We start from the raw sequence: 14,600 nt of genomic DNA on the forward strand, positions 1-14,600 counted from the left end.
TAGGCTTTTACTATCACCTCGAATTACCTCCACATCCTAAACCTATGCAAATATAGTGATATACTTCATGGCCAATAAAGGCACAAATGCTGAGTGGGGCCCCTTCACAACATTCATGAAGTTATTAAACTAAGCATTCAATAGAGGACTCATATCCATAATAAACATTTCAGATCCTACACATACCAATGTTCATCCATATCCCTGAGAACTAGGGATCTACCCACACATAAGAACAACAGTCATCATGGTGATGATAATGGAATGCATGGGTGAAGGATTCAACCAATACACCGAAGCATCCACTAGGGTTCTTGATGTTGCAGATGATAAGGATGTGGGTGATGATGATGATGATGATGAAGGTGGTGATGATGTAGATGTTGATGATGATGACCAGGGACGGAGCCAGAAAATAGTGATAGGGGGCACGAACTAGAAGGATCAAAATGATAAAATTGTACATTAACACATAAAGTAGTAGATATCACAAGGTCTAAATAGTATATTTTTTGCAGGGTAAAATATATCACTGTTGTTCTAAGATAAAAAATAAAATTACATATGTATTAATTTGAAGTCAGGTTTACGAGCATCAGTTTCGAAGATCTCAATTATTTCTTCAAGCTAACCTTTGCCGCTAGTTCCTTCCCAATGTTTGTAGTTTCTCCAACTATACGTTTATATGGTTCTAAAAAGCGGACTAATTAATCTCATTAAGGCCTCAAACTAGCAATCGAAATAAAGTACCTTTTTCTCAATTTTATTGCGGCTCATCCTCGCGGTCGGCCTACCCGCTACCGGCAAATAGCCTGCGGATCGGCACTCGCCCGCGGCCGTCCCTTCTCCGCTTCTCTTGATGGCTATGCGATGGAATTGTGTAGAGATCGCATAGGTGATAGCAGGCAGTGGCAGGCGGCAGATGTGAATCTCAATCCCAGCAGGCGGCTGGGAATCAAAGCGATAGCACGATGTGTGGATGGGCGCGTGGCTGTGTGCAACTACCCTGCTAATAGGCCCCTTTGTAACCTATGATGGGCTTCCTGATACTTTGTTCTTTTGGACTTTTGGGTTGCTAGGAAATTGTACTGCAGGTGGGATGAGATCCTGAGGCTTTACAAAAGACACAGCGATCAGGGGGGCGAAGGAAGCGTTGAACAGTTGGGTAGCAGGAAAAACAACGAAAAACTAATTGCTATTAACGAAGCGATGTGATCGTTAGGGGGGTCTCGCCCCCCCTCATCCCCCCTTGAATCCGTCCCTGATGATGACGTCCCTCGCGTGGTGAGAGGAATGTCCTTCTTCTCCTGGTCGATCCTCCCGCAGATGGGCTCCGGAGGCTAGGGTTCTACCTTTTGGATGAGTTTATACAGTTTTTGTTCATCCCCTTTCATGATCCATTTCGACAGGGTGAAAATAGCTGATCTCTTGGAGGTGGCGGCGCGCCAAACGATCACTCATGTGAGTGTGTGCGGTCGCATGGAACATTGTCGTTCACTCCGGAAGCGCGACGGCGGCTGTTTCCTTGTCCTTCTTGCTTGTTTTTATGGAAAGTGTTTATCACCTTTAATACGTGATTCCACTGTCATTTTTGAGAGTTTTCTCCATTAAATGAATATTGCTCCAAAAGACATAACCTGAAGGATTATCAACAAAAAGAAGTGCATGAACGCGATAAAATTCCACAAAGCCCACCTTGTAGGCACAAAATAATTAAGTAGGAAAAACATCACGTAAATTGGACTCATTAACTCCTCCAAGTTTAAGTCTTTCTCGTCCCTGAGCAAGTACCGTGACTTGTAAAAACAAGGTCACCCTTGTGTTTATAAGATACGGATATCAAAAGGTATGAGTCAATTATTCCGAAGAAGGATGTTTGTTGTGCAAACAGTAGCCCATATTTACTCTGGTGATGATCATGTAGGCATCCATGTCTTGTTATTTAATTTTACCGAGGACAAGTAACAACATCATATCCTAGTTCACTGTTGTGTCAACCGGGCAAGATATTTTCTCTTTCCTTTATTTTTCTCATAGAAAGTTTTTTTAAAAGGTTTCAATCCCTCCTCATTGAAATCATACGAAGGCTCAAGAAAAACTTTAAGTGCAAGTCGGCCTTATTTCTCAGAGAGACTTCATTTCCTGAGTTATTTTTAGCATAGGATTAATTTATCTGCTTGCCCTTAAGTAAGTTGAACCTTTCAATGAGCTAGCATATATAGTTGTTTTTTATCCCTTCCAAAATTTACACAACTATGATGTGGGGGACTTATAATCATCAGGTAAGTAAATATGCACTACTTATTGAGGTCACAACAACCATCAAGCATGTTCTTCAAAAAAAGCAATCATATCATACATCAAGATATCCCTAAAACTCATTGGAAGGGGTCATCCCTTATTCAAGAGGAAAAATTGATAGTTCAACCTTAACGAAAATAAAGCTTATTCTCTAATCCTCACGGAAAGGTAAAGTGAGAAAGGGTAAAGATACAAAGTGCACATGAATCTCCCCCAAGCTTATAATCAAGCCGGCGAGATCCAGACACTAAGTGTTTCATGCTCACTCCTGGAGTCCCTAGAAGCCAACACAGATGCTCTGAAGCTTGTTCTTTAGTTCCTCGATCATGGCTTGCTGATCGTCTACAACCTGGGTTAAAAAATCAAGTTGTGAAGTGTTGTTGTTAAGATTATCAATCATAAGCCCAATCTTATGGAGAAGACCATCTACTCTTGCTTCCAAATACTTGCTCATCAATGAGTAAGAATGTATCCCATCTGTGATCACATTAACACAAGGCTTGGAAACTTTCTCCAACTCTCGAATCTTTTCCTTCATCTCCTCTGGAGTTGGTGGCTCCTTTCCCCACTCAGATTGAGGGGGGCCTAGAGGAAACAATAAAATAGGTCCGCGGACTTTGAATTGATTGGGATTAGGAGGGTACTGTCACATCCCTAGCTTCTGGTACTGCCTAGTGTTTGCATCTTGCTTGCATCATGTTTAACTTTCATGAAATTTTGAAATGGGGATGTTCAAACCCTAGCATCAAAAGGAATTCAAATAGGTTCAAGTAAAATATTTTTCAATGATTTCAAAATGCTCTTTAAAAATGTCCACCATTTCTGGATCAAGGTGGAAGCATCTACCAAAAATGGTTCACATTTTTCAGGACATATTTGGACTTTGAATTAATTCAAACATATTTGAATTGGAGCTATTTAATTCCTATATATATTTTAGATGCTCCAAAAATGTTGGAAATTGTTAAGGGTCACTGGAATAATTCAGAAAGCACCCATAATTATTTCTAGGATTTTATGAAATGGTTTAGTATTATTTTAAACCAGAACAGAAAATAGAAAATAATAAAAAGGAGAGCAAACTTACCTGGCCTCACCTATGCAGCCCACCAGAGAGTTCAGCCCATCACTGTGGGGCCCAGCCCAGCCGAGGTGCCAGTCGTCTCCCACCTCCTGCCAGTGGGCAGGAGGGCGCGTGGTCGCCACGTGTGAGCCACCTCCTCCCTGCCTGCTTCATCCTTGATGCGCCTAGGCGACACCACGCACTCCCCCCGACACCCCTGGCCTCATTCCCTCCTCCTCATCTCTATCTCGCAAGAACAGAGGAACCCGAGCAGAGCTCATCGCCGCCGCTTGATGTTCTCGCGGCCACCAGCCACCCCTCGTACTGCCAGTGGGTCCAGAAGCACCACCGCATCTTCCTTGTCCTCTCCATCGAGCCATGGAATGATGGACGCGCCACAACATCGCCAGCATCGCCGGCCACCATGGATCCTCGCCGTTGATTCAGGAGCTACAGGGCGTCCCCGACCTCTCCCTCGCGCACGTTGGACTCGATGTGAGCTCACGGACCAAACCCCTCCCTCCTCCACCTCGATTGCTTATCGTAGCCATCTATTCATTGGAGACCAAAATGCGCCGCCGCCTGAGCTCAACGTCGGCGTGGCTCCGGTGACCTTTTGGTCCCAGGCGTGTGTCTGATGTGTTCACCACACGCTATAGAGCAACGCACGCGCTGTGGATTGGCCGTTTGCATGCCACAACACCAACCCCGCAACTGCCCGAGCTCCGACCGCTGCTGCTGATGTCACCATCGTCGCTACCATCCACCTCAAGCCTCCCTGAGACCACCGTCGGATGCGTTGTGATGTCAGCTTCCCGTAGAGCCCAGCCACGCATCCATCCATCACCGGCGTTGGCCGAAAGGGCGACTCCGCCGCGTCTGTGTGCTCGCTGGCAATTAGCCGCCGGTGACAACCACGATTAGGGGCTAATCACCCCACTAACTAACCACCTAGCCCACTGACACATGGGCCCCACGCCCTAATTAACCTTAGCTTCATTTGTGCTTAGATTAGCTATAGCCCAGAGGGACCCACACGTCAGAGTTGACTATGCTGACAAGGTCATTGACTAGACCCACCTGTCCGTGACACCAATGACACTGGGTCACTGACCAGTGGGCCCCACTGGTCAGGTTTGGCCCATTTGACCGAGTTGACTTGCTCACGTCATGTTGACCTAATGCTGATGCAGTAAATGTTTCTGGAATTAAAATAACTTAGAAAATGATTTATGAATTTCATGAAATGCCCTAAACTTCTAAAAATCATAGAAAATCATTCGTAGATCAGAATGAAATAATTTATATATGAAAAATTATCAGGAAAATCCAAAGAATCTGTTTATGGTATTTTCATGCATGTTTTAACAACTTACAGCCACTGTTTATGACAATTTGAACTTATGGCATTTTAAATGTCTTATGTGAAGTTTGAATTTGAACCACCGGTTCAAACCAACTTCATTTAAATCATTGCTAGTAGCATTAACTCAAATCACAACATATTGCCATGTCATGATCATGCATCATATTGTTGCATTGCATTGATTGTGTTCGTTCTCTGTTGCCAGTGTTTGTTCCCCCTCAGTAGACGTTGTTCCAACGATGAGCTCGATGTCACCAATGAAGAGCTATTACTATCTTCAGAAGTGCCAGGCAAGCAAACCCCCCTTGTTCGTTTCAATACAATCACACTCTCTTGCCCTTGCTCTCTTTTAATGCATTAGGACAACAGTGATTCAACTGTTACATGCTGTGGTAGTTGAACCCCTTTCCTCTGCATGACCTGTATTTGCCACAGTAAATAGTTGAAACCCACTAGCATGAGTAGGAGTTGTTTGAGCCATGATGTGCCTACTCATTCATGCTTCTTTGTCATGCCTGCTATTGCTTAGAGTTGTGTCAGGTCTGATTCATCTGGGATGAATTGGAATGTGGTGAACATGTCCTACTGTTGAGAGCTAAGTGTGTGAACATGATTTGGTAAAGGTAGCGATGAGAGGCCATGTAGGAGTACATGGTGGGTTGTCTCATTGAACCGTCCTCAGGAACTGAGTTCTGTGTCTGTGATCCAAGACAGTTACTACCATGCATTGGAATGCTTAAGTGCTCCTCTCGACTTATTAACCACCTCAATCTCTGTCTAGGAGTTGCAACTAGTTTCTGTGTTTGTAGGTAGTGCTAGTAGTTACCAAGTGGCACCCGTTACAGGTGGGCTTGGGACAGACTAGGTGCAGTGGCACGGTGTACCAAGTGGCACCCGGATGGTGGGCTTGGGAACCCTGCTCACATTGTTTGGGGCTGTGATGGAAACCTCGGCAAGACTCCCTTGCAGATGGAACCCGAATAGGTGATAAACATGGACTAGAGTCTTGTGTGGTTAGTCAGGTCATGGCCGACACCCTCGCTAGGCTTCCGGTTGAAGGTTGCCGAGATACATGACGTGTACATGGCGATAAGCGGCGAGAGCATGTGTGAAGAATTACACCCCTGCATGGTTAACATGATCTATTCGAATAGCCGCGTCTGCGGTAAAGGACTACTGGGTTGCTTATACAGTTCATATACAAGTGAAAGTGGATACTCTAAAATGCGCAAGATAAGCATGAGTGCTATGGATGGCCTTCTCATAGGGAGACGAGAGCAGATCCATAGCGGTGTATTGATATGGTGAATATGTGGACTCGTGTGCGCCACCTCAAAAGAGTTACCAGCAGTCGTCGTTCAGGATAGCCACTGAGTCAAAGTTGGCTTGCTGCAGTTAAACTCCACCACCCTTTTGTTGATACTGATGCATATGTAGATAGTTCTGATGTAAGTTTTGCTGGGTACATTTGTACTCACGTTTGCTTAATTTATGTTTTTGTAGAGTGACTTTAGTCTCACTAGTAGTTCCGCATGGACTTCGATGTTTAGCTTGTTACCTCAACTACGATCTTGTACCCTTGGGAGGGTCTTGTAGATAGTTAGGCTCTAAAGCCTTCTTCATTTTCAGATGTCTATACCCAGACATGTTTATGCTTTCGTTGCTTGTATTCTCTGCATGTTGGGTCATGTGACCCATGATTGTAATTCTTACTATGTATGACTCTTCGGAGCCTTCTGAATAAATACTTTGAGTCGTAGAGTTTGTTGTGATGCCATGTTGTATTTGCACATATCGAGCATATTGTGTGTATGATTTTGAAATGCTTGCTATGTGTGGGATCCGACAACCTAGTTGTTTATTCTTGGTAGCCTCTCTTATGGGGAAATGTCTCCTAGTGTCTCCACTGAGCCATGGTAGCTTGCTCCTGCTCCGGAACACTTAGGCTAGCCGGCATGTGTCCTTCTTCGTTCCCGTGTCTGTCCCTTCGGAAAATGTCACACGTTGTTCCTTTAAGTTCTTGTAGCTTGCTACGACTTGGGTTCATACGTTGATGATCGACACGTTCGTTGCTGGGTCATGTATGCATGTCCCTGTAAGTTAGTGCGACCTTGGGTTTACGACTAGTCATGTCGGCCCGGGTTCTTTGTCATATGGATGCTAGCGACACTATCATATACGTGAGCCAAAAGGCGCAAACGGTCCAGGGCCAGGTAAGGTGGCACCCGCGGGGATACCGTGCGTGAGGCCGCAAAGTGATATGATGTGTTACATGCTAGACCAGTGTGACTTAGGATCGGGGTCCTGACAGGTACCTATCTGAAGTAGTGTCATCATCTCCCTCTTTTGCTTGTTCTTCCTCCCCTATCTCCACCACCCTGACCTTCTCCTCCATGTCCTTCTTCTCCACGAGGTTCTTCCTTGATGTTATGCTTCCTCAGGTCTTTCCATCTTGAGGGCACAACATCATTCAACTTAGGGAAGGGTATGATGCGAGCACAGGTGGACGAAGTCTTCTTACTCATGGTGGCGATCGTGCTTGTTTCCTGCAACTTAAAGCTTTTTGGAGGAGATGGAAAGCAAAGCAAATGATAGATTAGATGGATTTAGTTTTATGGGCGTCCCTTCCTTCTTTATATAAACACTAGTGCAGAAAAGCCTAGCATGGCATGCAAAAAACAACCTTGCTGGCATAGAAGCTCGACGCCATCAATATGGCGCCATTGTTAAGAAATAGTGGTGGCGCTTTTTTGTACCACTTTTCTACTTTGTGGATCAGATATCATAGTACAAGTCGCCTAATTACATTTTTATCAAAATTATTGCAAGTAGAGTGGATTTCAACTATTTTTCATTTGTTACTGTCTATTTATTCTATACATGTCAAATTTCATATGCAATCAGTACAAATTTTAAAAAGCCTCTAGCAACGCACGACTAGTCTACTAGTTCCTTCTAATAGGTATGTTCAATATGTCATTCACTAAAACAAAAAAGTCTAGCCGCTTTACCCTTGGCTAATGTTATCTCTAGCATCGACCTAAAATCCCCTCCCTTTAACCATTTGCATGTTCTTGTTTAAATGCGTTGATCTTGTTTTGTGAATTCATGATTTTGTCTCTCATTTTGTTGATCTTATTATATATTCTATTTGATCATTTCGAAGTAGGCGTTGCAAAAGTATCTTCTATAAAAATAGAGAAAATTATGCCCCTCTTTGTTTGTCTTGTATTTGGAAAGAAGAAGAAAAAACATAGGTGATTGTACCTTTAAAAGTTCAATTATAGGCTACTCATCCATGAATGTAATTGGGCGTTGTTTAGTGCCATCTAGTTCATCCTTATTGGTATCCACTTCCAAAAAATTACCTAAAAGATAGAAAGTGCGCGCGCACTATTAGTCGTTCCGGAGCGGCCAAACGCGAGCCGTCGGATTGCGCAGGCACGATAGGAGACAATAGTGCACATGTCCACTCGCGTCCAAAAGAAAAATAAACCTCCGTAGTCTGCACAAGTCGCTATCCTCCAGCGTCTCCACCATTTGTTCCCATCCCCCTCGCATCTGCCGCCGCCACACATCGCATCGACTCAGCGTCCAGCGTTCCCACCAACTCACCTTCTCTTCCGCATCGAAACGCATGTCCTCCATTGGCGTCTAATCCTGGGAGATCGAGGGGGAGGCGGCGGACCAGAGGAGCCATGCGAGCAGGACGGCTAGGAACCTGAGCAGTGGCACCGTTGTGTTCTCCTCGTCAGCCAGCCGCCCCTCTTGCCTGCGTGATTTTCCTTTTCTTGCATGCTAGCCTTGGCCGTGAGGTTTTTGGCCAGCCATCAGACCATCACATCGGGGGTTTATAGGGAGGGGAAGGGGACACTGAAGACGAAGATGGGAGGGAAAGAGATACATCGATCTGTCACCGACCAGAAGTGACGGGGCGGCAGCAGCTCTAGCCCCATGCATATGGTTCCCGCCTTCCTGTGATTGAGTGATTCAGTTCTCAGGGGTTCGACGCGGGCCTTGTCCTCGATACCCTACTGGTCCTGGCTCTAGATCAGATGAAAGTAGCGCCTGATGGTGATCGATCCAACTGAGGAACAAGTCATGCAACCCTGGCTCGTGCATGTGAAATTGGCTCTTTGCTACTGAACAGTGTTCGGGTGCGTAAATGAGAGGCGTTCCTACATATTAATACTGAAGAAAGAGAAAGCACATGACATGGATATAAATGATTACCTCAGCAATCTCAGAAAATTAGCTAGTATGACTGATGGAAAAGCTAATCCTTCTTCACATTTTTTGTTGGCATCTGTAGTAGTTGTAGTAGCACACATAGCTATTCTCAGTTGGATAAAATCATTGAAAAATTGCACACATGGCAAAAAAATTGGCATCCATAGTAGTTCTAGTTGCATAAATAGTTGTTTTCAGTTGGACACGATCATTGGAAAGTTACACACACGATGATCATTTTTGTTGGCATCTATAGTAGTTCTAGTTGCACATATAGTTGTTTTCTGTTGGAAACGATCATTGGAAAATCGCACACACGATGATCATTTTTGTTGGCATCTATAATAGTTCTAATTGCACACATAATCCTTCTCAGTTGGATACGATCATTGAAAATTTGCACACACGGCGATCATTTTTTGTTGGCATCTATAGTAGTTCTAGTTGCACACCTAGTTGTTCTCAATGATACGATTGTTGGGAGGTTACACATACAACTATCATTTTGTTTTGTGGGCTTCTATATTAGCTCTAGTTGCACATATAGTCGTTCTCATACCACTAGAATCTGGTTTTGTCCCGAGTTCCAATACTTTGTTGAGTTCATTCTATCGAACCATTGGAGGTGCATGGGCTCGATAGGTGGATTCGGCCGGCGGCCGGGTAAGATGAGAAAGGGATGTGTGTGGTAGATTGGGTGGGCACGGTGCTTAGGGTCTTGCTGCTTCCAGTATTTGGATAGTTTTCCAATTCATTATGTTTTGCACAATTAACTGTAGCTGGTTACAGTGCTTGATTGAAAGTTGCTTGCTAGATGCACATGCAGATTTAGGCATTTTTGCAAGTACTCTTCAATGCAATGATGTATTTTTTTATACTCGACATTTTATTTTTGTGTGTTCTTGTATAATCTGGTCCGCATACTTGCATATGAATTGTCGTGGGAGGTTCTCACGCCCCGCCATGAAGTTGCATACTTTCATCGGCGCAGTCGCACATGCATGGCAACAGAGTTGCACAATATGATCTGCATAGTCGCACAGGAATTATCGTGTGAGGTTTTCACACCCGGCCGAGGAGTTGCACACTCTTGCCGCATAGTCGTACACGCATGGACACAGAGTTGCACAATCTCATTCGCATAGTCGCACATGAATTGTCATGGGAGGTGAGAACTCTGTGTCCATGCATGTGCGACTATGCAGCGAGAGTGTGAGGACGAGATCCGGATAGCCACACATGAATTGTCGTGGAAGGTGCTCACACATGGCCACGGAGTTGCACACTTTTGTCCGCATAGTCGCACATGCATGGCCACAGAGTTGCACGATCTCGTCTGCATAGTCACACATGAATTGTCGTGTGCTCACGCCCAGCCACAGAGTTGCACACTCTCGTCGATATAGTCGAACATGCATGGCCACAAAGTTGCATAATCTCGTGCGCACAATCGCAAATAAATTGTCGTGGGAGGTTCTCACGCATGCCCGTGGGGTTGCACACTCTCGTCGGCACAGTCGCACATGCATGGACACAGAGTCGCACATGAATTGTCGTGGGAGGTGCTCATGCATGGACGCGGAGTTGCACACTCTCATCGGCACAGTCGCATATGCATGGTCACAGAGTTGCACAATCTTGTTCGCATAGTCGCACATGAGTTGTTGTGGGAGGTACTTATGCCCGGTCGTGGAGTTGCACACTCTCATCGGCATAGTTGCACATGGCCATGGAGTTGCACAATCTCGTCCGGATAGTCGCACATGAATTGCTGGGAGAGGTGCTCATGCCTGGCCGCTGAGTTGCACACTCTCATCAGTATAGTGGCACATGCATGGCCACAGAGTTGCACAATCTCGTTCGCATAGTCGCACATAAATTATCGTGGGAGGTTCTCACGGATGGTCGTGGAGTTGCACACTCTCGTCGGCGCAGTCGCACGTGTATGGACACAAAGTTGCACCATCTCGTTCGCATAGTCACACATTAACTATTATGGGAGGTGCTCATGCATGGCCGCGGAGTTGCACACTCTCGTCGGCACAGTTGCACATACATGGCCATGGAGTTGCACAATCTCGTCAGCATAGTCGCACATGAGTTTTTGTGGGAGGTGCTCATGCCCGGCCGTGGAGTAGCACACTCTCGTCGGCATAGTAGCACATGCATGGCCACACAGTTGCACAATCTCGTCTGCATAGTCACACATGAATTGTTGTGGGAGGTGCCCATGTCTGAGCACGGAGTTGCACACTCTTGTGTGCATAGTTGCACATGCGTGGCCATGGAGTTGGGACACTCTTATAGGATGGTCCCTCAAATGCGGTTGTGGGGGCTACACACGCGACGACTACCAGGTATTTGGCTAGGGCACCGGTGCAACAGACGAAATTGCACATTTCACTGTTAGAGAGTAGTGTGAGATAGTGCCATTAGTGAAAACTGCATGGCCTAGACAACAAACGAAGTTTCACATCTCACTAGAAGGAGGCAGTTTGGGGGTGGAGGTACAATAGAGGAAAACTGCACGTCTACGGTGTATGAAAAAAGTTGCACATTGACAGCTAGTCAGTTGCACAAAATGGGAACAAAACTGCACAAAAAAATTCAACGAAACATACCCAAGTGGGATCTACTTTCTAAGAGCACATCGCAAAGATTCCAATGGTGAAAACGGATCATAATTATGATGTGTGGATTAAAGGTTATGCCTTTTAAAATTTTGAAATCACAAATTAAATGCCCAAGAGATAAAAAACATGCATCGGAGGAGATTACTATGCTGGCATTTAATACATCGTAAGAAAATGGATTAGATGACAAAGTTTTTCTAATTAAGAAGGGGGACAAGCCATTACCTAAAATGGACGGCCGCTCGCTAAACCACCCCAGGCGGCCGGGCGCTGCCTATACGCGTCCGAAAAATTAATACCATTCTTTCTGTTCCATCGCACAATAAATCGTGATATATATGTGCTGAAATGTTAAATTGTGGTAAATGTGCTGAAATGTTGCGTATATATGCGAAAATGCTGAAAAGTACAGGGTGAAGTGTGAATTGGGCAAAGTGAACGAAATGAGTATTTTTACCCGTGGGTATTACTAGCACCCGGCCGGGCATGGGTATTGTTGGGGATATCACTATTAGGTATGACCCGCCCAGGAGGGGCCGGGTTATACCAATGGCGGTTCATTATCACGAAGCCCATGAAGGTATCGAAGATGGTGGTTCATGAAGATGACTTACTAAGAGCCCAAGGCCTAAAGGCAGCTTAAGGCCCGTAGGTGTAAACCGCCCTATATGTATGACTTGTGTTGTAAGGCTTGTGTATTTGGTCACCGAGCCGGACACGTTGTTATGAACCGGCTCGGGACTCTATAATCCGCAGGGCATCAACCTGAGTATATAAAGGGACGACCCGACGGCGGTTTAGAAAAGGAGACAACAGATCGAAAGCTAGGTCAAGCGTATTCGCTCCCCGGTAATCGAGACATAAGCAATACCACCTCAAACTGGATTAGGCCTTTACCTTCACCGCAAGGGGCTGAACCAGTATAACTCCTTGTGTACTTTGTCCCGTTTAACCCCTTTATGCTAACCCTGTCACGATGGCTCCATGACTAAGTCCTCTTGCTAGGACATCTGCCGTGACGATTCCACGACAGTTGGCGCCCACCATGGGGCCAGCGCACGGTGGTTTCGAGTTCTTATAGGGAAACTTTGAAGGGATCAAACGATACTGTCGGATCACGGGTTCCTGCAAAACCCTTGAGGTTCGAACACGCGTGAAGGTTTTCTCCCTATCGATTCACGCCCTAGCTCTCTAAGATCTCGCAGACGACCTCGACGAACTCACGAGACAAAGACACAAGATTTATACTGGTTCAGCCCACCGTTGTGGTGTAATACCCTACTCCAGTGTGGTGGTGGTGGATTGCCTCTTGTGCCGATGATGAACAGTACAAGGGGAAGAATAGCCTCATGAGGTTGAGGTGTTCTTGTGCTCTCTCTTCGTCCGTCCCCTACTGTGGTGGCTAGTCCTACTTATATAGGCCCTGGTCCTCTCCCCAAATATTGAGCGGGAAGGGAGCCAACAACGGCCAATTTGAAAGGGGACAGCTAGTACAGCTTATCCTGACAAAAGTGGTCTTCGCCTGCAAAAGGCTCTGGTGGTGACGTCGTCTTGGGCTTCATGGTGACCTCCATCTTGCCATCCGTCTGGTCTTGGTCTCATTGCACCAATATGGAAACCTTTCCTTGATGCCTCGGTACTCCGCGCCTACGCTTGCCCCCTTGGCACCAAAGAGGAAACAAGGAAACTGCACGCGCTGGCACCCGCCTGGTCTCGATCGTCATGGCTCACGTCACGAGGACCTCGCGAAGTTTGCCTTGTCTTGATCTCTCTGCCCCTCGCAAGCCTGCATGGCGAGGCCGCTCTTGAGGAGGTCTTGCACTGTCCGCCTCGCGAGGCTTGGCCCCTCGCGAGGGTCTTGAATACCTCGTTGATGATGATGGGCTGTACAGACCTGCTAGCCCAGCCACGCCGTGGGCCGCAGGCAGGCAAGTCTGGGGACCCCTGTTCCCAAAACGCCGACAGTAGCCCCCGGGCCCAAGGCGCGCTCGGGCTTGGCTTTGAAGCGAAGCCAAAGGTCAAGTGCGGAGCGCCGCAGGCCCCAAAAGTCTGCGCCTTGGTTGATGCGTGGTAGTTGATCGGACGTGGGCGTCTCCGCTTCCCCACGCTGCCTCGGCAACTACCCGACTTGACAAGTCCCTGCGACATGCAAGGAAAACCATTATTACTTGTGGTCGTGGGGGCGCTGGTTGGCCTTCTCCTGCTATAAATGAGGAAGGGGCGGAGCCCCCGTCCCCCACTTCTTCCCATTCCACTTGCTTCTTCTTACCCCCGCTCTACTGCTAGTAGCAAGTTCAATGGCGCCAATCCTAAATTTCTTAGCTAGCGAGAAGGGAAATATTCCCCTCGACATGTCGGCACTGCTTCCGCCGAAGAAGAGGTCGGTCCACCGTCGCGACGATGCGGCGATGCAGGTGGTGACGCGGCCTTGGTGTGAGTGGCCTCCTCCTGGGTATCCACTACCCTTGTACGCTCAAGCCGGGGGCTCGGGAGGAAGGAGCAACGAGCGTCGGCGCGCGCACCGCGGCCATGATCGACGCGCTGCGGCGATGAGTGTGATCGCTCCTGGAGTCCATGTCGCGGAATCCTCACGCGAGCTTGTGCTGTGGACGGCGATGCCCCCAAGCTCCTGGATCCGCTTCCAGCGCTTCTTCTCTGACGTGATGCCGCCGAGGGGGCCTCTCAAACTTTGGCTGCAGCACACCGACTACGACGCTCCGGTGACCGGAGCAGAGGTTGAAGCAGTCTCCACCGGCAAGATCTTCATGACCAGTGGCTGGGGTGAGGTCGCACGGGTTTGCCGTGCGGAGGGCACCCTCGCGATCCACATCGAGTACGACGATGCCTCCACGCTGTTCTTCAAGGTCTTCGACGCGGAGGGTCGCCGCTTCGTGTGCTGCCCCAGAGGGGAGCGCCAGGATGAAGCGCGCCCCGCTCGTGGCTGCTCCAGTAGCAGCGACTCTTGGAAGTCCACCGGTTCTCCCGAGCTCTATGAGACTCCGGTGAC

This window comes from Triticum urartu, chromosome 6A, assembly GCF_056163025.1.
Source record: "Triticum urartu cultivar PI428250 chromosome 6A, HENAU_Tu73, whole genome shotgun sequence".
In the NCBI taxonomy this organism is placed as follows: Eukaryota; Viridiplantae; Streptophyta; class Magnoliopsida; order Poales; family Poaceae; genus Triticum; species Triticum urartu.